At 40.8% G+C, this 27318-nt stretch overlaps 1 long non-coding RNA gene across 1 annotated transcript in view; it reads left to right on the top strand.

Annotated features, from left to right (window-relative positions):
* Positions 1-17960, top strand: part of LOC122553433 (uncharacterized) — a 90192-nt gene extending 72232 nt beyond the window's left edge. Inside the window, exons 3-4 of the long non-coding RNA XR_015757851.1 lie at positions 2263-2333; positions 16762-17960. This is a non-coding gene — a long non-coding RNA (uncharacterized LOC122553433). The remainder of the gene's footprint in view (positions 1-2262; positions 2334-16761) is intronic.
* The last annotated feature ends 9358 nt before the right edge of the window (positions 17961-27318 follow it).

Here is a 27318-nt window from a genome sequence, read left to right as displayed (position 1 = left end):
GAGAAGCTCCATGCTCAATCAACAGGTTACGGTACAGTACATGCCACCCGTGTCCAAGTCAGAGTCTGAGGAACTGGATATGTGGTGAAAACGTCCCAGGAGAAGCTACAAGAAAAAGAACGGACCTACATCCCTGGGCTTAGCGAGGGAGGTAGTGATTGGAATGAGGGCCGGATGGATCTCACTGAGTATGAGTTTCCTGATTGGGGCTGTTAACCTGGGAGCCTTGGCTGACAGATATTAGATTAGATTACTTACAGTGTGGAAACAGGCCCTTTGGCCCAACAAGTCCACACTGACCTGCCAAAGCACAACCCACCCAGACACATTACCCTACATTTACCCTTTCACCTAACACTATGGGCAATTTAGCATGGCCAATTCACCTGACCTGCACATTTTTGGACTGTGGGAGGAAACCGGAGCACCCGGAGGAAACCCACGCAGACATGGGGAGAATGTGCAAACTCCACACAGTTAGTCGCCTGAAGCAGGAATTGAACCTGGGTCTCTGGCGCTGTGAGGCAGCAGTGCTAACCACCGTGCCACCGTGCCACCCACATATAAACTGGAGATTCAGATGGTCTCCTCACTCTGGGGGCTGGCTCTGAGTTAGCTGGTCAGAGCCAATGTACTGTGCATGTGTAAATATAGGGTGACTTGGTGAGGGGATGCTGGCCTCTGTGCAATTACTTTAGTCAGTAAATAGATGGACTGTGCAACCTACATCAAGAAATTTTATTGGAACTCATGATTACCTGCTAATCTGTCTTTCAGGCTGAAAGGAGGTTTTGAGGGGGCGTGAAGGAATGCAGAAATGCTGAAGGAACAACGTCAATGAGATATTTTGTTTGCTATTAAAATGCTCACTTTGAATGTCATAGAAATGGATATTGGTGTCAGCAGTAAAGGAACTGCACTCAGGTTCACTATATTGAATTTGCACAAAGTATTCTCAGACTTTTGAACACTTATGCATCCGCTGAAAGGGATTTGGGTCATCTGTGAGTAAATCAAAAAAAAATTGTGAGACTCTTCAATCAATCAGATTGAAAAAAACTCTTCACTGGAACATATGGAATCCAAGTTTAACACTTTAAAGGCTGCTTTTTGATGCTCATCCATAATTTACATTTAAAAGGCGTGATGGTTCACTTCTTGAACTGCTGCAATTCATGTGGTGGACATACGTGTTAGAAAGAGAGTTCCAGTTTTTTTAACCCAGTGGCAGTGGTGGGAAGGCAATATCGTTCCAAGTTAAGAACATGTGTGGCTTAAAATGGAATTATAACTTATAATCTAACTAAAGTTTCTGATGCCCTTGCCTTCTTCAGCACGTCGTTAGAAGTTGTTGCAGCAGCAGCCTTGGTGAGTTGCTCCTATGTATCTCATATATAGCATGCACTGCTGCTAGCGTACATTGCTGGGGGAGGGAGTAAATGTTTAACGTGGTGGATGGGATACAGATCACATTTGTTGATTTATTAGTGTCAAGCTTCTTGACATTAATAAATTCAGTGCAAAGTCCATCAGGGAGGACTGCAACTGTGTAGCATGTGAAGGATCTGACAATAACTTAGGGATTTCTGCGTGTTTCTTCACTTCTGAGGAAAATACAAGCTGTTATCCAATTTACACTGCTGTCCAATTTCCTCTGACAGCTTCACTGTTACTATCTTGGCAAAATGTAGAGCTTTTTTTATGCCAACTGATTGTTTGTAAAGGCAAAGTTAACTCAATCCTTCCAAAAGGAATTTTGAAAGAATATTGCATCCCATGTCGGCTTTTTACAAAATGAACTTATATATCATCACCTTATTACCCATTTCTTGCTATTGTGCATATATTTGCTGAACAATTAGTTTAGGCTTGCAGAAATAATCAAGTTTGGTCAAGTCTGAGTTGGATTTATTGCACCAGATATAGTCAACACTGCATAAACAAAACATGAAGAATCATGGCATGAATAAGAGAGATTTGACTCAAATTAAATAAGACCATAAGAAATAGAAACACAAGTAAGTAATTCAGCCTCTTAAGGCAAAAGTGAGGACTGCAGAAGCTGGAGATTAGAGTCAAGAGTGTGGTGCTGGAAAAGCACAGCAGGTCAGGCAGCATCCGAGGAGGAGAATCAACGTTTAGGGCAAAAGCCCTTCAAGAGGAAAATGTTTAGCCTCTCAAACCTGCTCCACCATTCAATAGGATCTTGGCTGATCCAAAATTCCTCACACACACTTTTCTTGCATTTTTCCCATAACCCAGATTCCTCTACTGATCAAGAATCTATCTTTTTGTCGAGAGGTGTGAGGGAGGAGCAGAGGACTGCTGAGAAGGTGAGTAAAACAGTTTAAAACATTTACCTCAGGCGTCGGGGCCTCTATTTGTCAAGAGGTACGAGGGTGAGTAAAAAACAAAATTTTTTGAACAGAGCGGCGAGGAGAGAGGGCGGAGAGAAGCAAGGGCTGCTGGGAAGTTTTTAAGTGGGTGAGATCTAAACCTGAGACCCTACATCGTAGGGCCTCCCTCCCACCCACCTCCTCTAACCTTATTAAGAGTCTGTAAGTTCAGTAAGTTTTCAGGTTTTCTCATTTTTTGTCCCTTTTCTTCTCTTCCTTGTTTCGTCCTGTGTGGACTTTCAGATTAGCGGGGTATGGCTGATAGGGCAGTTGCATGTTCCTCCTGCAGAATGTGGTTGGTGAAAGACATGACACATGTCTCTGCCGACCACATCTGCGGGAAGTGCACCCAACTCCAGCTCCTCGAAAACCAAGTTAGGGAACTGGAGCTGGAGCTGGATGAACTACGGATCACCCGGGAGGCTGAGGGAGAAATTGAGAGGATGTACAGGGAGGTGGTCACTCCTCAGACACAGGATAAGGACAGCTGAGTTACAGTCGGGGGAGGAAAGGGAAACCACAGACAGAACAGGGTTCCCCTGTGGCCGTTTCCCTCAGCAATAAGTATACCATTTTGGATACTGCTGGTGGGGACGGCCTACCAGGAGAAAGCCATGGTTGTCAGGTCTCTGGCACTGAGGCTCAGAAGGGAAGGGGAGAGAATAGAAAAGCCCTAGTGATAGGGGAATTAATAGTTTGACGGACTGACAGGACTTTCTGTGGTCAGGAACAGGACTCCTGGAAAGTATGTTGCCTCCCCGCTGCTAGGGTCTGGGATATCGCTGATCGGGTTTACAGGATTCTGAAGGGGAAGGTGAGCAGCCCGAAATCGTGGTACATTTGGCACCAATGATGTAGTTAGGAAAGGGACTGAGAATCTGAAAAGTGACTACAGTGAGCTAGGTTGGAAGCTGAAGAGCAGGACGAGTAGAGTAGTGATCTCAGGTTTGCTACCGGTGCCACAAGATAGGTGAGAAACAGTCAGCGATTGCAGCTTAACACATGGCTGCAAGGCTGGTGCAGGAGGGAGGGCTTCAGATACCTAGACCATTGGGATGCCTTCTGGGGAAAGTGGGACCTGTACATAAGGGACGGGTTGCACCTGAACTGGAGGGGCACAAATGTCCTGGGTGGGAGATTTGCTCATGTGGTTCAAAAGGGTTTAAACTAGTTTGGCAGGGGACTGGGAATCAAAGCCACATATCTGAGAAGGGGGCAGTTGTAGAGGGAGCAGTGACAGGATATAGTGAATCTAGCGGGAAGGTTTTTCACGTGATGAAACAAAGGGACCAGTTAAAGTGTGTCTGCTTTAACGCAAGGAATGTCAGAAATAAGAGTGATGAACTTTGAGCATGGATCAATACATAGAGCTATAATGTTGTGGCCATAACGGAGACATGGGTTTCACAGGGACAGGAATAGTTGCTAGATGTTCCAGGGTTTAGAACATTTAAAAAGAATAGGGAGGGTGGAAGAAGAGGAGGGGGTGTAGCATTGCTAATCAGAGAGTGCATCACAGCTACAGAAACAAAGGTTGTTGAGGAAGGTTTGCATACTGAGTCCGTATCGGTGGAAGTTAGGAACAGCAAGGGAGCAGCCAACTCATTGGGGGTTTATTACAGACCCCCAAATAGCAGTAGAGAGATTGAAGAACTGATAAGGCAGCAGATTTTAGAAAAATGCAGATGTAGCAGGGTTGTTGTTATGGGTGATTTCAACTTCAAGATCGACTGGAACCTTCTTAGTGCAGATGGTTTGGATGGAGCCATTTTTGTCAGGTGTGTTCAGGAGAGTTTCCTTACTCAGTATGTGGACAGGCCAATGAGGGGAGAGGCCATTTTGGATTTGGTGCTCGGCAATGAACCAGGACAGGTGTCAGATCTCGCGGTGGGAGAGCACTTTGGTGAAAGTGATCACAACTGCCTCACATTTAGCATAGCCTTGGAGAGTGAAAGGAGCAATTATCAAGTGAAGATATTTAATTAGGGAAAAGGAAATTATAACACTATCAGACAGGAGTTGGGAAGTACAGACTGGGAGCAATTGTTCCACAGAAAGGGCACAACAGACATGTGGAGACTGTTTAAGGAGTAGTTGTTGCAAGTGATGTTCGATTTTGTTCCTCTGAGACAGGTAAGAAGGGGTAAGATTAAGGAGCCTTGGATGATGAGAATAGAGGAGCTTCTCATCAAAAGGAAGGTGGCAACTTATGTAAGGTGGAGGAAGCAAGGATCTAGCACAGCTTTAGAGGATTACAGGCTGCTAGAAAGGAGCTCAGAAATGGACTGAGGAGAGACAGGAGAGGGCACGAAAAAGGCTTGGCAGAAAGGATTAGGGAGAACCCAAAGGCATTTTACTCATACGTGAGGAATAAGAGAATGATCAGGGAGAAGGTAGGACCGATCAGGGACAGCTTAGGGAACTTGTGCATGGAGTCAGAGCAGATAGGGGAAGCCCTAAATGAGTATTTTGTCTCAGTTTTCATGAAGGAAAGGGATCTTGTTGTGAGTGAGAACTTTGAGGAGCTGGGATATAGACTTGAACAGATCAAGATTGGGATGTTGATGTGCTGGAAATTTTGGCAAACATTAAGATTGATAAATCCCCAGGGCCAGACCAGATTTATCCTAGGCTGCTCTGGGCAGTGAGAAAAGAGGTTGCTAAGCTGCTGGTGAAGATCTTTGCTTCCTCACTCTCCACGGGAGTCATACCAGAGGACTGGAAGGAGGCAAATGTTGTTCCTCTTTTCAAGAAGGGTAATAGGGAAATCCCTGGCAATTACAGACCAGTCAGTCTTACGTCTGTGGTCAGCAAGGTTTTGGAAAGAATTCTGAGAGATAGGATTTATGACTAGTTGGAAAAGCATAGCATGATTAAAGGCAGTCAGCATGGCTTTGTGAGGGGAAGGTCATGCCTAACTAATCTTATTGAGTTCTTCGAGGAGGTGACAAGACAGGTTGATGAAGGTTGAGCAGTGGATGTGGTGTATATGGATTTCAGCAAGGCATTTGATAAGGTTCCCAATGGTAGGTTCATTCATAAAGTCAGGAGGTATGGGATACAGGGAAATTTGGCTGTCTGGATTCAGAATTGGCTGGCTGACAAAAGTGGTTGTAGATGGAAAGTATTCTGCTGGAGGTCAGTGTTGAGTGGTGTCCTGCAGGGCTGTGTTCTTGGGCCTCTGCTCTTTGTAGTTTTTATAAGTGACTTGGATGAGGGGATGTTGATGTGCTGGAAATTTTGGCAAACATTAAGATTGATAAATCCCCAGGGCCAGACCAGATTTATCCTAGGCTGCTCTGGGCAGTGAGAAAAGAGGTTGCTAAGCTGCTGGTGAAGATCTTTGCTTCCTCACTCTCCACGGGAGTCATACCAGAGGACTGGAAGGAGGCAAATGTTGTTCCTCTTTTCAAGAAGGGTAATAGGGAAATCCCTGGCAATTACAGACCAGTCAGTCTTACGTCTGTGGTCAGCAAGGTTTTGGAAAGAATTCTGAGAGATAGGATTTATGACTAGTTGGAAAAGCATAGCATGATTAAAGGCAGTCAGCATGGCTTTGTGAGGGGAAGGTCATGCCTAACTAATCTTATTGAGTTCTTCGAGGAGGTGACAAGACAGGTTGATGAAGGTTGAGCAGTGGATGTGGTGTATATGGATTTCAGCAAGGCATTTGATAAGGTTCCCAATGGTAGGTTCATTCATAAAGTCAGGAGGTATGGGATACAGGGAAATTTGGCTGTCTGGATTCAGAATTGGCTGGCTGACAAAAGTGGTTGTAGATGGAAAGTATTCTGCTGGAGGTCAGTGTTGAGTGGTGTCCTGCAGGGCTGTGTTCTTGGGCCTCTGCTCTTTGTAGTTTTTATAAGTGACTTGGATGAGGGGATTAAGGGGTGGGTTAGTACATTTGCAGACAACACAAAGGTTGGAGGTGCCGTTGATAGTATTGAGGTCTATTGCAGGCTGCAGCACGACATAAACAGGATGCAGAGTTGGGCTGAGAAATAGCAGACGAACTTCAACCTGGATGAATGTGAAGTGATGCATTTCGGAAGGTTGAACTTGAATGCTGAATTTAGGATTAAAGACAGGATTCTTGGCAGTGTGGAGGAACAGAGGGATCTTGGTGTTCACCTCAAAGTTGCCACCCAAGTAGATAGAGTTGTTAAGAAAGTATATGGTGTTTTGGCCTTCATTAAGAGGGGGACAGAGTTTAAGAGCTGTGAGGTTTTGCTACAGCTCTACAAGTCCCTGGTGAGACCATACTTGGAATATTGTATCCAGTTCTGGTTGCCCTACTATAGGAAAGATACAGAGACTTTGGAGAGGGTGCAAAGAAGGTTTACCAGGGTGCTGCCTGGACTGGAGGACTTGTCTTATGAAAAGAGGTTGACTAAGCCTGGACTTTTCTCTCTGGAGAGAAGGAGAAAGAGAGGTGACCTGATTGAGGTATACAGGGTAATGAGAGGCATGCATAGAGTCAATAGCCAGAGACTTTTCCCCAGGACAGGATTGACTGGCACGAGGAGTCATGGTTTTAAAATATTAGGAGGAAGGTATAGAGGGGACATCAGAGGTAAGCTCTTTACACAGAGAGTTGTGAATGCATGGAATGCGTTGCCAGCGGTGGTGGTGGAAGCAGAGTCACTGGGGACATTTAAGCGATTTCTGGACATGCACATGGACAGCAGTGAATTAAGGGGTGCGTAGGTAAGGTTATTTTATTTTATGTTAGGATTAATCCTCGGCACAACATCATAGGCCAAAGGGCCTGTTCTGTGCTGTATTTTTTCATGTTCTACATTCTATCTGTCTCAGCCTTAAATACACATGAGGACCCTGTCCCCACAAACTCTCTGTAGTAAGGATCTCCGATGATCACAACACCTGTACTGATACCAAGATTCTTGTGTATAAGGCAGTCATATTCCCAAAATTTGGAAACATGTGCTATGTGTAGATGCCCCCTCAAGGTCCTGGCAAAGGACCATCAACACTGTTTGAGATGGATTCTCTACATCAGCTGGGAAGACAGGCATCCAAATATTAGCATCCTTGAAGGAGCCAATACACTAGCATTGAGGCCACAATCATCTGAAACCAACTCCGCTGGGCTGGCCACATGCTGAGAATGTCTAAGTTCTGGTAATCAAAGAAGGTCTTCCTCGCCCAGCTCAAGGAAGGCACTCAAACAAGAGATGGACCAAGGAAACACTTCAAAGACTCCATGAAGGCTTACCTCAAAAAATGCAACATAGGTATCAATACCTGGGAGGCTCTCACTCAGAAGAAACAAATATGAAGGAAAGTATTGTTTGAAAGGACACAATTAGGGTGGCATGGTGGCTCAGTGGTTAGCACTGCTGCATCTCAGCACCAGGGTCCCAGGTTCAATTCCAGCCTCCGGCAACTGTCTGTATGGAGTTTGCACATTCTCCCTGTGTCTGCTTGAGTCTCCTCTGGGTGCTCCGGTTTCATCCCACAATCCAAAGAAGTGCAGGTTAGGTGAATTGGCCATACTAAATTGCCCATAGTGTTCAGGGATGTGTAGGTTGGGTGCATTAGTCAAGGGTAAATGTAGAGTAATAGAGTAGGGAATTGGTCTGGGTGGGTTACTCTTCGGAGGGTTGGTGTGGACTTGTTGGGCCGAAGGGCCTGTCCCTACACTGTAGGGATTCTGTGATTCTATGAATTCTTCTTGAACACTATTGGCAAGAGGAAGTATGGAAAAGGAACCAGAGAAAGGTATGCCAGGGATTGCAAAGCCAAGGATCAGGTCCACCTCCTGGAAATACTTGCCAATTGTGTGGTCAGAGATCCAGCTCTAGAATCGGGCTCATCAGCCACACAAAGACCCACAAAACCTAGGACCAGTGACTCTGAAATTTCTAGCTGGGCAATCAAACTCATTAGTGAGTGACTGATGATGGGTGTTATGATATAATGTTGCTTCAAGCTAAAATAGAAAATTTTGACCAAAAATCTTGCATTTAATCAGATATATTTGAATATTTACCTTTTCTCAAAGAATAATACATGTTAAAACATTAATCAACCCATTGGAATTGCTCAGAGAGTTGCACTGCGGAAGTCCAAAATGTTCAAAAAAGCCCAATGAGAGCAGTAGAGTTTTTAGCAGTAGAGAAAAATATATTCTCAATATATTATTTTGTTTTCTTAATAAGTACCAAATTATAGTTCCTGTAGCCAGCTTGACAAACCTTAAAAAAAAATCATGAGGTATGGAAATGCAATATGTGAGATTTGTACGTATAAAATCTAAGACATTGCTACTTCAGAATCAGTTTAATTTTCCTCCTTGTTTGTGTGACAATCCACTGAAATTATGTGGTATGTTGTTTGGTAACAAAAATTAGAGAGAATAGAGGAACTAGTGACACTCAATGTTGATTCGATTAATGTCATGTCTAATTTTGGTAGCAATTATGTTGTTCAGAAACATGAGTGATTATGCATCCATCTGATTGTCTGAATCATTACCTTTTTAAAGAAACCTGAATTGGTTATGATTTCAAAAGTATCCATGTTGAGGTATTGGGTATTTATTTTATTTTTGAGCAGACAGAAAAACTGTTCATGACACATTTATTTATACATTTAACAAGGCAACAAATGATCCACTGTATCATCGAAATGATGGATCTCAGATTAGAGTTTAGTAATATGAAGAAATAATTTAAATCCACCATCAACACTTAATCAACTGAGATTTGGAGGAAGAAATAAGATATTTCGAAGGATAAAGGTATGTTAATGTATTTTTGCAATTGATATTGATTAATATTAATATAGATACTGCAATAAATGGTAGATATGGTCAAATCTGAAACAGCTACACCCTCTACTGGTGCAAAGTTATCATTGCTTGGTATGGTTACCATGCAATCAAAATTGAATCCACTTGGGGATTTTTCATAGCAGTGGAAGAATAAAGATGATTCTTATAAAGACTTGCATTTCAGCTTGACCAATGCCAAGTTTTATATGTAAGAAGGTAAATTGTCCTTAAGGCTTTTACTACAGAGAAGGCTAAGGTCATGTTGCAGCTGTACAGGACATTGGTTAGACCACTTTTTGAATACTGCGCTCAGTTCTGGTATCCCTGCTATAGGAATGATGCTGTGAAACTTGAAAGGATTCAGAAAAGGTTTATAAAGATGTTGCCAGGGTTGGAGGGTTTGAGCAATACGGAGAAGCTGAGGGGTGGCCTTATAGAAGTTTGTAAAATCATGAGGGGCGGGTATAACCAGGATCTTTTACCCAGCTTAGCGGAGTCCAAAACTGGAGGGCATAGTTTAAGGTGAGAGGGGAAAAATTTAAAAGGAACCTAAGGGGCAATTCTTTTTCATGCAAAGGGTGGTGTGTGCATGGAATGAGCTGCCAGAGGATGTGCTGGAGGCGGATACAATTACACCATTTAAAAGGCTTCTGGATGACTATATGAATAGGAAGGATTTAGAGGGATATGGGCCAAATTCTGGAAAATGGGACTAGATTTATTTAGAATATCTGGTCAGCATGGAGGAGTTGGACCAAAGGGTCTGTTTCCATGCTATACAGCTCTATGACTGCAGCACATTGCAGTAAATATAAGACCAGACAATTGGAGATGGATTAGTTACTATTGAGGAAAAATTATACAAGGTCACCATTGACAACTGAGCAGAACTACTGTCCAAGAAAGTAGATTTTTTTTATCAAAGGTGCCTAAATAAAAATTGCATGAGCTTACTCAAATTAGATATAACCGCAGATGAAGTGACCAATTGATGACGTATTTATTTGATGTTTACAACACACATTATCTGCCACTGTACCTCCAAAAACGTTTAAGATTCAAACTTCAAAGATAGACCAGATAGCACCAAATAGTACCACTATAAGATCTGGGAGTAGTAGTGATTAGTTAGAATTTCAATTTACATGTAAATCCTGAACCTGACTTAAACGACCTTTTATTTTTAAAAAACAATTTTTTGGGCATTTCTGGGAAGGTCACATTTATTGAGGATTCCTAATCAACCTGAAAAGACAATGGCTTTTCCTTGAACCACTATAGTCAGTGGTGAAGAGATAAGGTGCCATATTTCAGAATTTTGCCTCACTTATAGAAATACATCATATACAATGCAGGTTGGTGTGTACTTAAAGGGTAATTTAAAAGTGATAGCATTTCTATGCATTACTATTTTGTCCTCCAGCTTGGTAAACATATGTACAATACAAAATAGGAGCAGTAGACCATTCGGCCCCTCAAACCTGCCCTGCCATTCGATAAGATCACGGCTGCTCTGCTTGCGTGTTGAATTCCACATTCCCAGCTACCTCTAGATTCTCCTTCCCACAAGAATCCAACTCCATCTTCAAATTATTCAATGACCCCCACCTCTATTGTCTTTTGAGGCACAGAACAGCAAAGTCACACCAACCTCTATGAGAAAAAGATTTCTTCATCTCTGTCCTGAAAGAAGATCACAAGATTAGGAGTTTGTGTCAAAGTGGCCTGTAGAAAGTAATACTGGACTCACAGTCTTGTCAGTTATGAAGGGAATGCACAATGTTAGGGATACACATCAAGTGGACCGCCTTGTCCTGGGTAATATTGAGTTTCTTGAATGCTGTTACAGCTCACCCATGAGTCAGAAAAACGTGCCATTTCTGATATGGTAATCAGAACTGTGCATCACTTATACTCCCTCTTCCTCTTGTTTCCCATGCAATTACAATTAAAATTCTATGTGCTGGCAACGGACATGCAAAACACATGTGATTCAGTGGCGGTGAGCTCTGCTGTCAGTTGACAATGCTGCAGCTGCGTTGGGCGATAAAAGAGTTTCATGGACAAACAGGGGTGCTTTTACATCACAGTCACAACTATCTTCCCTAGCTCTATTACCATTAACCTTAGACGTATACAGAGCACAAAGTTAGTGCGGGTGTTTTTCAAATTCAAATTTCACTTGGAAGTATTTCACATTGTATTGGTTTCACTTTATTTGAGATTAGCTTATGCAGGGAGTTAAATATACTGGCACACCTCATGGTTGGCATTAATTGATATTTACAGTAGAGTTAGGAAGATTTACTTTATTGTGGAAGCAACATATTCTCACTACTACAGAGTCCATGACCTCTAACAGGTTTCTGATGATGGTCTGACCAGTGTTGAACATGAATCATTGTATTATCAAATTAAGTTTTATGCCAACACAGCTTACCATGATGTCCTCACACAAACCCCAGAATGATTATCAGCCAGTGAATTAATTTTAACCCACCTGCAATTTATTATTTTAGTTAGAATCTAAGGCAGGATTGTTCCAAGGTCCATATGCCGCAGATTATATATTTAAATATTTTAAGGTGTTTCATGATATGGCATCTCCAGGACCTGTGTTCATTAATTGAGTCCAAACTGATTATTTATGTCTACTACAAAGGTTTTAGATTAAAAAAAATTCAAGTAACCTCAGTCTAATTGCGTTATATCATAACAGCAAAGAAAACCTGTTGATGATTTGGCATTAAACACTCTCACTCAAAGGTGCCAAAAGAATAAATGGTGTGGGGAAAAAAGAAATCTCACAATGATTTTGAAGGATTGTTCTAAGGTTGGCATGTTGTTATGGCAACCTAGAGGAAGTCTAACATCACACCCAATCCATAAAACATTTGACATTGGATAGCTATGAGCAGAATCTTATGCCATGTCCTTAGCTGTGTTTGGTGGTGATAGGGCATTTAAACAGGTGGACGTTTGGTGGTAAGTACCCCATCACCTTCATGCCCCCACCCTGACTATGCCCATGCCAGGAAGTTAGCCTTACAACCTCACCAGTGATTGAAGGCCTGAAAGTGGCAATTAATGCTCACTTAAGGGCTGCATTCTGGTTAACCCGGAGACTAGTGGAGACCGGGTTGAGGGTGAGGCATTTGTCCCTCACTCAAAGGCATTCAGTGCCTGAATGAGCCAGTGTTGGGAAGTGGAACTATGCTAAGTGTTATCCCCTGCCCTTGCTTCTGGACCCTCACCCGCTCCCCATTCTCCCCATCAACTCTACATCTCCTTTGTGACCATATGCCACTGCAGTCCTCATTCACCTCTGGCCTTAGACTCAATGACCATCATAGGCCTTGGGAAGATGTAGTTTTGGCAGCAGCCACCACCTGTCTAGTGGCACTACTATTCAATGGCCTCTGGCCTCTGATTGTCCAGCAGTTCTCAGTAGGGTCCTTGGCCACTAACCTATCAGGAGCTTGAGTGGAACAAGATGCAGTTGATCTTCCCAAAAGAGGCGACCAGAGTCGCCTGCCTACTACCTTGTCAGTGGCTACAAGATTTCACCTTGGTATCAAAATGTGTTAAAATATTTTTAAAATACTGGCATTGTACACCTTGATCCACACAAAGCACATTGATCATTTGAAACTGACAATAATAAAATCATTAACACTGCTAATAGTTCCAAGTAGACCACAGTAATCAAGAGAGCTGGGCCAGCTGAATTTTGCTTCTTAGCTATAGACACTAAGTTTTGAAAAATCTCAAAAGCTGATTTTCCATGATTGAAGCAATCAAGGGTTTCATGCCACATTGCTAAGAAAATCTGGCTAGCGACACAGTGAACTGACTGCCCCAATTTTTCCACCTCGCCTCATCTGAATAATTACTCTTAGCTGACAATGCAGCCTTGGTCTTTGAAGGTAGTGAAAAATCTGGCCAGCGGCTTCAAATTAAATGGGTTTTAAAAGATAAGTGGCTTCAAATAGGGGCACATATTTGTTTAACCTTGATCAAGCTTCAAAATTAATTTTCAATATTTGTCAGCCTTGGCTAAGGCTGGGAAAGGGGTGGGGGGGAGGCGGGGTGGTGCAGTGAAAAAATGACAGGCATAAATTAAATGAAAGGAAATTCAATTGGAGGCATCAAATAGATTTTGTGATTATTGACAGAACGGTACAGTGGTCCTGTGGTCTGTTTGATGAAGAAGTGAACTTACAGCATACCATGAAATGAATGCATACGGCATTGCTCAATTGCCATATCCACTGCAGTGCAGCATCCTTGACAAAAGATGATGACAAACTTCAATGCTGAATACACCAGGAAACAGATGCAGAAGAAGATTGTAAAACCATAGGGATCTGGCAAAGAAAGTGTGCCCGACATTACCATATATCTCATGAGTCACACAAAAATGTAGTCCTGCTTTGGATTCTCAGGATCTCTTTCTACAGACAGAAATCAGCGATGCTACACAACACCTGCAAAGTACAGAAATTAGTTTTAAACAATGCGGAATGGGACAATAGTAGTTTCCAGCCCATTTATCTGCTGCCATAACAATGGATCATATCCCCAGATTATTTATAAGCATGTTGATCTTTTAATGATGCCATGTGTTTTTTAGAAGTTGATGGGTAGCCAAAAGATGGCTGCGGGTGCACATTCAGAGGCCACCGGTCGAAACACTGAGAGGAAATCAGGGAATGTCATGCCTGATGGAAACAAGGGAACTTCAAACAGCAAAACTTCAAAGCGTCAAATGCATTTGAAAACAAACTGACCATAGCTATAATGAGGGACTGATTACCTCTCTTAGCAGAAAGTCAGCTTCTAGGGAATTTGTCTCAAACCACAAGGTATGAAAAAACATTGGCCAGTTAAATTAGAGATTTTTTTTATCAGTGTGTTAAGAGCAAGAGGATGACTATGGAAAGGATTGGGACTATTAGAGATGTATATGGTAACTTACACTTAGATGCACAAAATGTAGTCAGGATTCTTAATAATGATTTTACCCAAAGGAGAATAATTGTGCAGGTGATGCAGTTCTGAGGGAGGGTCACCTGACCCAAAACATTAACTCTGATTTCTCGTCACAGATGCTGCCAGATCTAGTCAGCTTTTCCAGCAACTTCTGTTTTTGTTTCTGATTTACAGCATCTCTCGTCCTCTTGTTTTTTGTTTGTGCAGACATTCTAGTTCAACAGGTGGACCGACAAATTTGATACACAATAAGTATAATGAGAAGGGAAGTATTGGAAGGATTGACCTCCTTGAAGGTGGATAATCACCGCCCCATCCCTCATCCCATATAGCAAGCACGCGCGCACGCACACACATACACAGATGCAGAGAGGCACAATAGCGCCTGGCTGCTTGTGCTCCCTCAGGAACTGGGGAGAGGGGAGGTGTAACTAACAGCTGTTCTGAATATCATTTTCCAATCCTCTTGAGTTACAGATGAGATAGAAGGGGTTTTGGTAAGATGCAAAAGATAGGCCAAATAAATTTAGCTCATCAGTGTGACCTCTGGTGTGAGCAAGTGATCAAAGTCAAAGTTGACAAATTGAATTAACTATTACTTGGAAAGACATGAATTAATCAGAAATAGTCAATATGGTTCTTTTAAGGGATAAACATGTCTTACTAAATAAATTGAACTTTTTGAGGAAGTAGCAAGGAGGAAAGATAAGGGAAGTACAGTGGATGTTGTGTACATGGATTGTCATAAGACATTTAACAGGGTTCCCCATGGCAGACTGTTCAATAATTAAAGTGCGTATGTGGAATGTGGCAAAACGGATCCAAAATTTGTTCAGTTACAGGAAATGATGCATAACAGTTGATCAATGTTTTTGCAAATGACAAACACATTTTCTAGTAGTGTTCAATGGGGTTCATTTTTCAAGCCCTTCCTTTTATGTCATACATTCATGTTTAGCCTTAAATGTGAGAACATGATTAGGAAATTTGGCAATAACACAGGTAGCTATGAATGGAGGATGGCTATTGACTGCAGGAAGATATCAATGGTTTAGTTGAGTGGGCAGAAAGCTAGCAAATGGAATTCAATCTGTAGAACTAAATGCATTTAGTCACATCAGACAAAGCATGGGAATACGCAATAAACAGGAGGGCACTGAGATGGGCAGTGAAATTGAAAGACATTGGATACTTGCTTACAGGCAATTGAATGTAAGTAAGACACATAGGATGCTTTCGTTCAGAGGGTAAGGTCTTGAATACAATATTAAGGATGTAATGTGATAGTGTCCCTTCCTATGGACCAGCAGGCTCAGATTCAGGTCCTGTCTCTGAAGGGGTGATTAGAAAATATCTATAAATCTATAAGACACTAGTTAGGCCACACCTGGGGTTTTGTGTGCTGTTCTGCTCACCACATTACAAAAGGACATAACCACCATACAGAAAGTACAAAGAAAATTTACAAGAATGTTGCAGGCATGAGGAAAGATTGGAGAATGTAGCATTGTCTCCTTAGAACAGAGGAGACTGAGGGATGATTTAATTGAAATGTACAAAATAATGAGGAGTTTGATAGAGCAGAGGAGAGACCTGTTTACCCCAAGCAGACAGGTCAGTTGCCGGGAAAAACATACTGAAAGTGATTGGGAGAGGGATTAATGGGAACATTAAGAAAATCTTTCACCCAGATGGTATTGGGCTTCTGGAATTCACTGCCCAATTTGATGTTCAAGGCAGAAACTCTCAACTCATTGAAAAGGAACCTTGAACTGTCCCTCAAGTGCTGTAACCTGCAAGGCTACAGACACACTAAGTGGGATTAGAATGGATTAGAATAGTTTATTCAGATGGGAAGAATAGCTTCCTTCTTTTGTTGTAATTTTTCTGTTGCACCTATTTGAGTTATCCCTCTGGCATTACTTATGCCAGAATCGACATCACAAAAACATATTTGGTTATTCTCATTTTGCTGTTTGGTGTGGAGTTATTATGCTTCTTAGCTACCTACATTACAGCGGTATTTACACTTTCAGTCATGATTTGATTGTAAAACAACTGGTTTTTCAGCTGGTGGTTGTGAAAGGTACTATATAAATGCAAAGCTTTCATTTTTTTGCCTGGGCATTTTGCAACATTTATTTAGCTAATGAATAGCATTTCTCTGTGCTGCAAGTTTTCTACATCTCTATGGCTCTAAATAAATTTAGATTGGGGAAAAATACCCACAAGGGAACAGAACTCTTTTAGATTAACCTTGTTGACACCTCACCAGGGAGAATAAGCAATTAGCAGTATATTATCCATAATGTAATGCTGACTCTCACCCAGGAACTGATCATAACATGGGCAAGATGCTCCTCAGAACTTGGTGTTACACCAGTTCTCTGGTCCCATTTTGACGAATGCCTGTGCCACCAGTTGTCATACAGGGAAATAAAAAGTACCTGTTCAGCTTTAGTCTGACAGCACATATTAATGGCTGGTGTGAAGAGGATAATGCATTTGTAAAGGCTGTAATTCACTGGTGATTGTTTGCTTTCAGGCACTGACTATAATATTTGTCCTTTTATTCAGGTTATATCACCACTTCTACTGCGATTGCAAACAGTGGTGACTTCATTTGGGAGAAATAAATTCAAGATTCAAACTGAGAAATTACTGCAAATTGTTTAAACTGTGCATTTGAAATATATATATTCTAAACTCTGGCTAAACTCTGTCAGCTTTTCTACAATTATTACCATGTTAATTCCTTCATTAAACTGTGTAACTTTTTACAGGTTTCCTATGGGATAATGTGGAAGTTTGCTATAACAGGTAAAATGAATCAAATTTATGGTGGAAATTGATGAAAATGGAAAGTGATGAATAATTGAGAATTTTATTTTACAACTAAAAGAACAGCAATGGAATAATTTAAAATTAGGCAAGGTAACCTAGACAAGGCTAGCTAATCTAGAGATCATATATTCAAATCTAATTTTAGCAGATTGTGTTACGAAACATAGCAAGGCCAAGTTCAAGATTACTCGGATTCAATAAATCCTGTAATATGTTGCCTAGCAATAAACAAAATGATCATTAAATGTATTGGATTGCTGCATAAACCCTACTGGTACATTATCACTCTGTAGGGCAGGTAGTAAGATTACCTAGGTTTACCAATATGTGCCTTCAATTCCACACTACAGGCTTAATTCTTAGTAGCTTCAGAATAACTTGGATTCAGCCATAGCACTGCCATGCCACTATCACTTCTGTTATTAAACATGCTTTTGTGATGGAAGGCTAATATGGATAAAAGAGTAAGAGATTTTTGCGAATGGCATATACATTGTGACAATATGTTCTGAATACAGCGATCTGGCCTGGACACAAATCATTTTGTTTAAGTGCATGTATCTTAACCTTTGTCTTGCAGTTTTCTAATTGGCTGCTGCATTCCACCAGGAACTGCACTTTATTGTCCTTGATGCTTTTGGGAGATTGTGCTACGTGCCATATACATATAGTTTGTCCTTTTCTCAAAGGCTGTAGTTCAGGCACCTCTAGATGGCGCAAAAAGCATGCATCCACAAAGAGGAAGCTGACATCATTGGCAATGACAGAAAGCAGCAACCAATCACAAAAATGGAGAATTGCAAACAATTCCCTTATTTGACAATCAAAATTTATGATTTTGGATGTTCATTATTGCATTCTCAAATCTGTTTTGAATTACAGCCTGAATTTTGATATTTACAAAATGGTAGTGAAATAGCTTACAGGATTCATCTTGAGAGGGCAATTTTAAAAAAATATTTACCATTCATTCTGATATAACCTCTTTCTTTGTGCTATTCATTTGAATTCACAACTCAGTGAGCCTCAAGGGAAGCGCCAATTCAACATTATATTTTAAACTGATATTTTCTCACAATCAGTTGTTGTTTATTACTATCTTTAAATAAGCACTGCTTGCATTACAATCACTGACAATGTCAATGTTGAACATAAACAGCATTTCACAACTGTTAATCTTCACCAATACATTTGTAACTGAAAATAAATATCAATAAATTATTACAAAGATGCATCTAATAATAACACATGTATGTATTCCTTGGTAAGATTGTTGGTGATCAGTCCCAGCAAATAATTGTTACTCATTTAACCCATGTGTGATATTTCACTCATTGTTGCTCATAGTACAGTCATAGGGTCAGATTTTCTGAGGAGGAGCAACCATTCATTCAGATTCTCATTCTGCTTCTTCTTTTGATAGGAAGAAAGAGTTCCCTATTTCTGACAGGAAATTCCAAACATGGATCCTGCAGAAATTCAGAATGCACCTTAAATGCAACTTTGTCCTCATAATGCAGAATAGTCAGGAGAAAGCAAACCACATCTCATTTCCAGGAGTGTAATGGGTTTTGGAAATGGTACAGTTGAGGGTGTGCATGAGTGGCAAGATGTCGAGGGGTGTTCATTTTACATAAGACTAGGTATTTAATTGTTTAGCTTTTCATGGGTAATTATTAACATATTTGCAACCAAACCCTCTGGATCATCCCATTTGAAAGGACACTTTTGGGGGGGGAGGTGGATGTACCAGATACAGGGAATTGTCCTTCGGAATGGCTGGAGCAGGTACTGAGATGGGATGTCAAGAAAAGTTCCAGTTTGATCCTAGGTTTGTGCAAGATTAGCTATTCTCAGTCATCCAGCAACCATGATAGCACAAGCAGATTTGGCATCCTAAGTCTGTAGAAAGGAATAAGTGAGTGTTGTCTCCTGATTAATAACCCATGGCATCTGTCAAAATATAATCATGAATCATGAATCCCTACAGTGTGGAAGCAGGCCATTCATCCCATCAGGTCCATACCGACCCCTTTGAAGAGCATCCCACCCAGACCCACACTCCTATCCCTGCAATCCTGTATTTCCCACGGCTCATCCATCTAGCCTGGACATTATCAGTAATTTAGTATGGCTAATCCAATAGGCATTATGGGTAATTAAGCACGGCTAATCCATTAGACATTATAGGTAATTTAGCATGGCTAATCCACTTAATGTGCACATCTTTGGGCTGTGGGAAGAAATGGAGCACCGGGAGGAAACCCATGCAGACACAGGGAGAATGTGCAAACTTCATACAGACGGTTGTCCGAAGTTGGAATCGAACCTGGGACCCTGGTTCTGTGAGAGGCAGCAGTGCTGCCTGTTGACCAACTGTGCTTGATTGTCAGTTGTAGCCAAGTCAAGTTTAGTTATGATACTTCCACCAAAGGATGAGCTTGCCAAACCCCTTGCCCAAATTGGTACACAAGAAGTGACCTATAGGGTGAGATAATAAGTGCCAGGCAGTGAGGCACTGTACTTGGTATGTGACAATCCACTGGCAGAAAATAATTGCTGAATCAGAACAGAAATACAAAAAATATTTATGTTACAAAATACTCTGGCTAACAAGGTAAAGTTTTCAAGAGTATTTAATAATATTTCAATGTAATCTTCAGTTTCTGAAAATAAGTTTTTAACAACACATTTTTACGTTGAACATGATTTGAGTGTATTTTGATATCAGTTAAGTATGACAACTTTTCTCCAAAATGGTACAGATGTGGTTAAGTCCCATTTCCAGGCCAATGGGACCTCAGCTGCAGGTAGTGCACATTGGAGGCAGCTTGTGTGTGATCACACAAGGAGTGCCTGCAGTGGGATGACTTTGTTCACCTCAGTGTGCATGGCTACATTCTTCACTGTGCGAAAGAAACAAATATTAAAAAAAATCCTCCGGCATTTTCAGACTTGATTATTTCAGTTAAGAATGATTAAATTGTCAGCCATTGAATTGCTGAGATTTAATATTAATTTGAGAATATTCCCTGCAGTTTGTGGATGACATGAGCTTATTTTTTCTTTTTCATAAGACAGTAGGAGTTGAATTGATTTGATGTTACCACAATTTCGAAGAAAGAGAAATGAGTTTATCAGTATGTGTCATGTCTATTGAAGGCATGTACTATTCATAACTTCAGACATGGACCTCATTCAGTACATCATTTTCTGGAACAGTTTTTATTTTAAAATAGACACTGGGATGGCTGCCAAAGGCATGGTGGATTTGTGCAATTTCTGCTGCAAATCTCTGGAAAATAGCTCATTAAATATCAAAGAATGGGAGCCTTTCCCTTCAATGGACGTAACCCAATGGAACCTATCTGTGATATTTATACCTGCTAATGTTTGTGATTTATCCAAAACTTCCAAAATCAATTGACTTCCAGATTTTATGTATCCAAAGTCTCCAAACTATCCTATTCCTTTCCAATGACCAACAAATTAGAAACTTGACTTTCTGGTAACGAAACCACAAGTAACTAATATTATGATCTTCTGGGGGAAGAACATCTCTGAGAATATCCTGTAATAATGGTTATATATAATTTCCACTTTCTGAAACCACTTTGAGTACCCTTTTGGAGTCATATGCCTTTTTCAACAGGTCCACAATGTGTTTTGTTTTCCTACAATAAGCCACAAATGAAATGTGAAGTATTATTTTGTTTACAACTTGGAAAAAGGGCAGTATCCTCTTTCTGGAATGTATGTGTGTGTGAGTGAGAGATAAGAATTTAAACTTGCAAAGTAAATGTGACAATGAATAATCGTCTTTATTTAAATCCACAAATACTTATTTATTTAAAAACTGACCTCACACTCAGAGGCTTAGAAATAGAGACAAGTGTGATTTATCCAAAAGCACTGGTTATGAACAGTAAGAGAAGTGATACAAAGATTATATCTTGACCTGATGTAATAGTAGCATATACAATTCTTCATAAATTCTGACACAGGAGCAAAAATGAACACCCAGAGATAGAAATTCATCACAAAATCACTGCTCAGTCTGTTGTTCTCTTTAATAAACTAGCTGAGATTTTTCCCCTGCCTGCTGTATGTTTTGTTATAACTTTGGACAGACAATGAAGGGAAATTTGGTCACAAAGCCCTACCAGCCAAAACCCCATTTCATTTAATCTCTATCCACAATGTGGACTGTCTCAGGCTATCTTACAACACATGAAGGGTGTTTAAGTGATAATCTGTGCTATTCCCTGCAAAAATACAAACCTTGTATAAAGGTGGCATTGTGACATTGTAGTAACATAAATTGTACATAGGGTTTGGAATATCTGTGGAATGTTTCACACTATCCAGTCATTTCAAAAAATCATGCATGCACCACATAGTGTTGTGACTGTTCGATTACATTTGTTCAGAAGTGATCACTTTACAGGTGAAAGGTTCTTAATGACCACGGGGTCAAAATGTTGCAATATGCTGTCTGGTGCTATTTGGGAATCCATTTACTTCACAAACTGCGGCAGTTCAGGAAGAAACCCACTAGTACCTTTTCAGGGCAATGAAGGATGAGCAATAAATATCTCTCTTACCAGCAACACCCACATCCCTACCAGTATTTGTTTTTAAAAGTTCTGGGATAAACATGCATGATCCAAATCAATGGTGACAATTTATCAGCATGTTCAAGCTGTTTGAATTTTATTGTCACTGGATGAAGCTTTAATAATAACTTGAGTGCATTGAATTATTTCCTGAACCCAAGCTCTGATTCTTTTATTTTGTTTATCTGTCTTCATTTCAAAGATGATATGCAAACAGACAAGATCAAATCAATGACAGTCACCTGCATTTTGTCTTCCCAGATTGAAAGGTGTTACCTCTGGGATTAATTAAATTGTTCTGATTAGAGTTAACACAGACTCAGCTGGCCAAATGATCACCTCCTCAGCTGATTTCCACTGGAATTTAAAAGCTGTCAATAGTATAGAAATTGAGAGCCATGATTAACTTGACTGCCATAGGCAAGTAACATTGACTTATGATTGCCCTTGCTTGCACCTTACCATTTAAAAAGTCACCAAAGATCACAAATCACTTCCTCAGATTCTCTGAATGATTGGATGCATGCCTTCTATAGAGACAGATGTTCTTCCTGACATTGGCATCAAGGCCTCAGCAATAGCCACGGCAGGTGGTTCTGCAATGTTCCTTCAAATGACCATGCTCTTCATATCCTCGAGATGCCAATAACTCTAACCCAGGCCAGACTCAATGAACAACTTTGGAGAATGAATTGCATTCTACTCAAAAGAAAACAGCACCAGTCAACAGGAAGACCAAATCATAATTGATATTCAAAAGTTTAAAATAATGCCAGAATATTATGATTAATAAATTCTTCTATTGATGAACTCAAAAAGTCACTAGCTGATGATTGTTAACATCAATTTCCACCCAGTGTCTATGAGCATTTGTATTGGAGAACATCCTATTTGTCATACTTTCATATCGCCCAGAGTTTGTTATTATATGTACTGATGGAGTGGCTTCATAAATTTCCTGAGCAGCAATATTTAAAATTCCTTTTCTAAATTAATTGGACAAACACAGTCTATTCTCTCCATACCTCTGGGAAGTTCCCTCTTAGTTGAATCAGTACATGATCCTCAGTTTGAGGTTATAAATCAATGTCCTAGGAGATCAGTCATTCACTCTCTTTATTAAGGTAGATTTAGAAAGCTTCCGCAGGGGCTCTTAGAAGATGTTTATCATGGTGAGAGGGCAGGGATAAACTGAAATATGGCTTGCACCATTTGAATATCCTGTCCTGGTTACTGAACAGCATTGATTGAAAAACTTGGTCCCCAGATTGCTGCATCCACTTGGCTAGAGAAGGATAGGCAATCACATGTCATCTGGAATGAAGTTTTTAAAAGTTTGAAAGGTTATCAAAGTTCCCAGAATATGTAATGCATGAAAGAAAACCTTCAGGCAGCCTGGATTTGTTTCTTTTCAGTTGAATTATTACATTTGTGAGACATTTGCCTTCGGTGCTCTAAATGTTTTCTTCATTCTTAATATATAGAACAAATGTAATCCACTGAGTGATGAATCTAAGTCTTTTTGCTTGGCCAATACTGACTTCAGGATTCTTCATCACAAAAAAAAGGCATGATTTAGAAAATGGATTTAGTAAAAAGAACCTACTTTCCATGGGCAAGAATCATCCAGGTTCAAAAGTGTAGCAAATGAATTAATCAAATATGCAGTTAGGGCTAAACCTTGAGGATAGAGTCAAGTGACCTTCAAAAGAAACCATAGCACAACTTTGACAAAATTTGCAAGTAGGCAGGATTGGAACTCAATTCCACATTACTTACAGTGTGGAAACAGGCCCTTCGGCCCAATAAGTCCACACTGCCCTGCCGAAGCGCAACCCACCCATACCCCTACATTTACCCTTTACCTAACACTACAGGCAATTTAGCATGGCCAATTCACCTTACCTGCACATCTTTGGACTGTGGGAGGAAACCAGAGCACCCGGAGGGATGTTGCAGGAAATATAGAAAAAAAATCTAGCAAGCATACAAGCAGGTGATGATCAGATTATCTGTTTTTGGCATTTGTATTTTATTTGCCAATGCACTAGGATATCCAATGATACAACACCACATCATCAGCCTGAAGTGAAACTTGGAGATATTACTGCTTGGACACTGAGTTACAGTCGATACCCTGGATGATGGATTGGAAACAGCTCAAGTAGAGGATGAGTGAGATTGAAGATGATTATCATTCTGCCTATTTATTGTAGCAACCAACAAGTGAATGGAAGGTTGGGAATTGCCAAACTGGTAGATGTAAAATCTGAATGCTTGGTGTTGAAGCTGTAGAGGCTGCATTTTTATCATTGCACTCAGTTCTGCTTTTGACAGAACAAAGAAAATCTTCAAAGTCTGTGAGTGAACAAAACCTTTAAAACTTGATTCATAGAGGAGAGACAGAGATTTCCTGGAACTGCTGTCGGCTAAAATTTGTTGGAGTGCTCCATTCTTTGGCAAGAGCGTGCATTAGATATTTACAGCAGGTCATTAAACCCCAGATGATAATTGATAATGACACAATGACTTTCATCAGACACATGCAATTTTGTAAAGATCAGGTCCAATGACCTATCTCTTTAACTGAGAAAACATAAAGATGTTGAGAGAAAACAAATGAGTGCCAGAGGAAAAAAGGTGAATTAGAATCAATTTTGATTCAAAAGGAGAAACAGTGAAACAAAATATCAAATCTTTGGCATCTGATGGAATATTTTACGATCTGCAGGAGTGAGACTTTATAAAAGGGACAGGTTTAAAATGATTTGCAAAATAAGCAACTGTGATTTGACAGAAACGTCTTCACAAAATGAGTTTTGGAATGCATTACCTGGCAGTGTGATGGAAACAGATTCGGAGCCATTCAAGAGAGCATTAGATTATTATTTAAATAGAAATAAAACTAGAGAATGAGGAAAAGGCAAGGGTAAGTGGGAAAGTGCAAGGGTATAGGATAAAGGCACCATGTCATGATGATCATTTGGAGAGTTGGTGCAGACATGATGGACCGAATGGTCTCCTTCTGCTCTGTAACACATCTGTGATTGCGTGAATGACTGAGTAATGAAAATCACCTATCTAGCTGCAACTATTCACAACTCATAGAGCATCCCTTCATCACTACAACTTGCTAGGTTTTGAACAGTCAATAAATTTACATTTTGGATATATAACATAAGGCTGGAACCTGAAACCATGGTGAAACTGCAGAAGTACGGCCAGGGATTTCCAACTCAGCACATTTTTCAAAACAGCCTTTAGCTTGCCATGTGGATAATTCTGGCAAACCATATTTATAATAATTGATTATCAATATAACAAGCTGGTAGTGGGTCCTCTCTTTGACATACAGCAGCCCCTTGTGGTGGGGATAGTGTACTCACAATAGCATTAGGTAATGAATTTGAGAATAGAGAGACAGTGATAATGAAATCATAACACATATTCCGAGTCAAAACATTGTGTTCCTCAGAAGGGGGCAATAGCAACAACATAGTTAAAAGGTTGTGATTATCACATTCAGTACTGTCAGATTTATTGTTGCTCATGAATATGCAATTAACACTTACATTACCATTGAGTTACAGTATTGAGTTATGATTCCCCCATAATAGGCTATCTTCACAATGTGAAGTTAAAAACTTTTTTTCTGATGAACATTTAGCCCAGAAATATTTATATTGGGTGAGGATTTAGATTCATTAGTGCCTGTTTGGAATAAGCATTACTACATGAGCCAAGAATAACTGCTGAAAGGAGACATGAGGCCAATCAACTTGCAGCAAAATTTGATGCCAGTGGTCTCATTTTGGGGCTCAACACTGCAACTAATATTGTTATGAACCCAGCTGATGGTAGTACTGGACTAGTCAGATCTCAGAGTGAAATCTGGTTTGATAGATGATAAGTTTTATTATTGCAATTGATTTTTATTAATTCACTCGTGGGACATGGGCATCGCTGGCTGGACAGCACTTATTGCCTGTCCCTGGTTACCCTTGAGAAGGTAATGATGAGTTACTTTCTTGAACCACTGCAGGCTCTGTACTGTGGAGTGACCCACAATGCCACTCCGAAGGGAATTCCAGGATTTGTACCCAGCGACAGTGAAGGAACAGCAATATATCTTCAAGTCAGGATGGCGAGTGGCTTGGAATGGAACTTGCAGGCCATGTTCCCATGTGTCTGCTGCCCTTGTCCTTCTAGATGGAAGTGGTTATGTGTTGGGAAGGTGCTGTCTAAAGGTCTTTGGTGAGTTTCTGCACTCCATCTAGTAGATAGTACATACTGCTGTGACTGACAGTTGGTTATGGAGGGAGTAGATGTTTTTGGATGTGATGCCAATCAATGAAGTTTTTTGTTCTGTATGCTTTCAAGCTTCTTCAGTGTTATTGGATTTGCCGTCATCCAGACAGGTGGGGAGTATTCCATCACGCTGCTGACTTGTGCTTTTAGATGATGGACAGGCTTTGGGGAGTCAGGAGGTGAGTTACTCGCTGCAGTATTCCTAGCGTCTGGTCTGCTCTTGTAGCCACTGTGTTTATGTGGCTAGTCCAGTTGAGTTTCTGGTCAATGGTAACCCTCAGGATATTGATAGTGGGGTTTTTTAGTGGTGACAACACCACTGTATTAGGTTGTCTCTCTTTGGAGATGATTGTAGCTTGTCATTTGTGTGGCACAAATGTTATTTGCCACTTGTCAGACTAAGCCTGAACCATTTGTAACTCTTCAGATACTTAAGCAGCCCAGACCTTGCTGCATTTGAACATGGGCTGCTTCAGCACCTGAGGAGTTACAAATGGTCCAGAATGTTGTGCACTCATCAGCTAACTTCCCAACTTCTGACCTTATGATGGAGGTGAGTTTTGTGGATGAAGCAGTTGAAAATGGTTTGGCTAAGACACTACCCTGAGGGACTCCTGCAGAGATGTCCTCGAGCTGAGATGACTAAACTCCAACAACCATTACTACCCTCCTATGTGCCAAGTATGACACCAACCACTGGAGAAGTTCCCCCCAATACCCATTGATACTAATTTTTCTAGGGCTCCTTGATGCCACACTCAGTCAAATGTAGCCTTGATGTCAAGAGCTGTCACTCCCACCTTAATCACCTCTGGAATTCAGCTCTTTTATCATAATTGAACCAAGGCTGTAATGCAGTTAGGAGCTGAGTGGCCCTGGTGGAACCCAGATTGGGCATCACTGAGCAAGTTATTGCTGAGCAGTTGCTGCTTGATAGCACTATTGACGGCACGTTTCATTACTTATGAAAGATTGACAGCAAACTGATGAGGTGGTAATTGGCCAGGTTGGATTTGTCCTGCTTTTGATGTTCAGGCATACATGGACAATTTTCCATACTGTCAGGCAGATGCCAGTGTTGCAACTGTACTGGAAAAGCTGGCTAGGGGAGTGGCAAGTTCTGGCACACAAGTCTTCAGAATTTTTGCCAGAATGTTGTCAAGGCCCATAGCATTTGCAGTATCCAGTTCCTCCAACCACTTCTTCATATCACGTGGTGTAATTGAATTTGCTGAAGACTGGTATCTGTCATGTTGGGAACCGCTGGAGGGGACTGAGTTGCATTATCCATTTGGCACTTATGGCTGAAGATTGCTGCAAATGCACTGATGTGCTGGGCTCTTTCATCATTGAGGATTTGGATATT

This window comes from Chiloscyllium plagiosum, unplaced genomic scaffold, assembly GCF_037043375.1.
Source record: "Chiloscyllium plagiosum isolate Xiang-an unplaced genomic scaffold, Cpla_swu_hap1 HiC_scaffold_8, whole genome shotgun sequence".
Classification (NCBI taxonomy): Eukaryota; Metazoa; Chordata; class Chondrichthyes; order Orectolobiformes; family Hemiscylliidae; genus Chiloscyllium; species Chiloscyllium plagiosum.
This window is presented reverse-complemented; position numbering and strand designations above follow the sequence as displayed.